The sequence below is a fragment of the Lasioglossum baleicum genome, unplaced genomic scaffold, assembly GCF_051020765.1.
Source record: "Lasioglossum baleicum unplaced genomic scaffold, iyLasBale1 scaffold0057, whole genome shotgun sequence".
NCBI classification, from domain to species: Eukaryota; Metazoa; Arthropoda; class Insecta; order Hymenoptera; family Halictidae; genus Lasioglossum; species Lasioglossum baleicum.
The window spans coordinates 905,546-907,500 of NW_027469117.1; the positions used below are offsets into that span (position 1 = coordinate 905,546).

At 45.8% G+C, this 1,955-nt stretch overlaps 1 non-coding gene and 1 pseudogene across 1 annotated transcript; both read left to right on the forward strand.

Annotated features, from left to right (window-relative positions):
• The first annotated feature begins 220 nt into the window (after positions 1–220).
• On the forward strand, positions 221–375 carry LOC143219653 (5.8S ribosomal RNA). The gene has a single exon (XR_013011419.1). It is a non-coding gene; the product is annotated as a 5.8S ribosomal RNA (ribosomal RNA).
• Positions 376–1,943: 1,568 nt separating this feature from the next.
• The window catches only part of LOC143219682 (large subunit ribosomal RNA), a 6,567-nt pseudogene continuing 6,555 nt past the window's right edge, over positions 1,944–1,955 (forward strand).

Below are 1,955 nucleotides of genomic sequence, written 5' to 3' on the forward strand. Positions count from 1 at the left end.
TTTTTCAATGTACTGTTCGCCCGGCCGTCGGATACGTGTTGCGTATCTGACGGTTTTTTTTTTCCGTTTCCACGGACGACGATAGTGTCGTCCTTAAAACGACGCCTGAACGAATCTCCTTCGCGCGCTGGTTGGAGCGTTCAGGTACAATGCGTTCTTACGAACCGCAGAACAAGAGACAGATACATATATTGATTTGTAAATCAAAAATATATACGATTACCCTGAACGGTGGATCACTTGGCTCGTGGGTCGATGAAGAACGCAGCTAATTGCGCGTCAACGTGTGAACTGCAGGACACATGAACATCGACATTTCGAACGCACATTGCGGTCCACGGATACAATTCCTGGACCACGCCTGGCTGAGGGTCGTTTACGTAACCATAAACTGCTTGCGTTGCTCTTGTAAGTCCCCGCCGTCGCTTACCTCTCCAAATATATTTTTGGAGGGCGCCAAAGAGCGTTTCGGAGTCGGGTTGCAAAGATGCTACGTACGAGCGAATGATGGGCGTTTCGTCGGCGTTTGTCGCGGTTCTGTGAAAATTGCCAATTTTTGCATTGCGTCTTATAAACACATACAAATATATATATATCTAGTTTCCACGAGAGGCGAAGTAGGGATTGGTATTTCTTACGTTCGGACTTGCGTGAGTGTTTTTACGGTGTCGTGAGTCGTATTGAAAATACGACCGCCCGTAAGGCACCGCTTCGACGAGGATCTCCAAATCTCTCACCTTCTCTGCGAAACGATTCGCCTTGCGGAAAGAAGCGTTTCCACTCATGAACATTTAACGCGCTCCCGACGTCGCCTGAAATGATGCGTATATACGAAAGAGGTATATTTACAAGAGTCTCGCGAGACTACAGAGATGGACACACAAATTATAAAAGAAAGAAAGAATACTGTGTGGCACACAGAGTGTGTGTGGTGTGGCAATGTTAAGCCCCAGGGAGAGAATATGCCTGTGCGTGGATGAGTTTCTTAACTCTACGTTATAATTGCCATACGGCGGAGGGTCGTCGTTGCCGGCGATTTCGACAAACACATTCCTTTTCGAGTCTTCGAGGGAAGAGACGAAAGAGATCTCTCGTTCTATCGCGAACGCTTTGATGATCGATGGACAGCGGAGCAAAGCGCAGCAATGTGCGGGATGAGCACGTCGTACTTGATCGGGTCGGAATTATTCCCCGTCGTCGACGTGTCCTCGCTAATCTGTGCGATTGCCATTCCATCGCCACGTTCGCGTTGAATCGTATTGATGACGGCCTATGAGCGTCTTGAGATCTTACTCTCTTTCTCTCGTGTCTCTAATTTGGTTTTGCGTTTGATCGATGATAAATCGTTTCGTGCGCAACGTTTCTGTACCCCCGTGGTTTTTGGTTCAATTATATAGAAGTAGAGAGAAAAAGAAATCCCACCGGGTTATATGTATTATTATTTTTTTTTTTTAATAATATGTATACTCCTCTATTGGCGAGGCTTATTTCGAACTTGATTGTCACACGACGCAAAAGACACACTTGTGTGTTCACGCACGGAACAGCACCGCGGAGAGAGAAAAGGTATATCCAATGATGAGAACCTTTATGTCGGTCGCCCCATGTCTTTTCTTTTCTTCATTGTCGATTCGTGCGGAACCGCGCGATCTGTCGGTCGTCCAGTCCCCGAAAGTTCTTTTCGACGGACGTTAAAGTTAACCGGCCAGATCGTCTAGCGAGAGTTTCCGATCGACACACGAGATGAAGAAAGAATTATATTGACACTTTGGTGTGGCGCATAAGGCATATATCGGTTTTTTGTTTACCTTTTTCTCTCTTCTGTCGTGTAGTGTTGTTTCGTTTTCTTTTTTTTTCTTTTTTTTTTGTGCTTTGTACGTTTTCGCGAGTACTACTTTTACGCTCTTTCGGCCGAAACACACAAAATTTTGTATCACGTACGACGACCTCAGAGT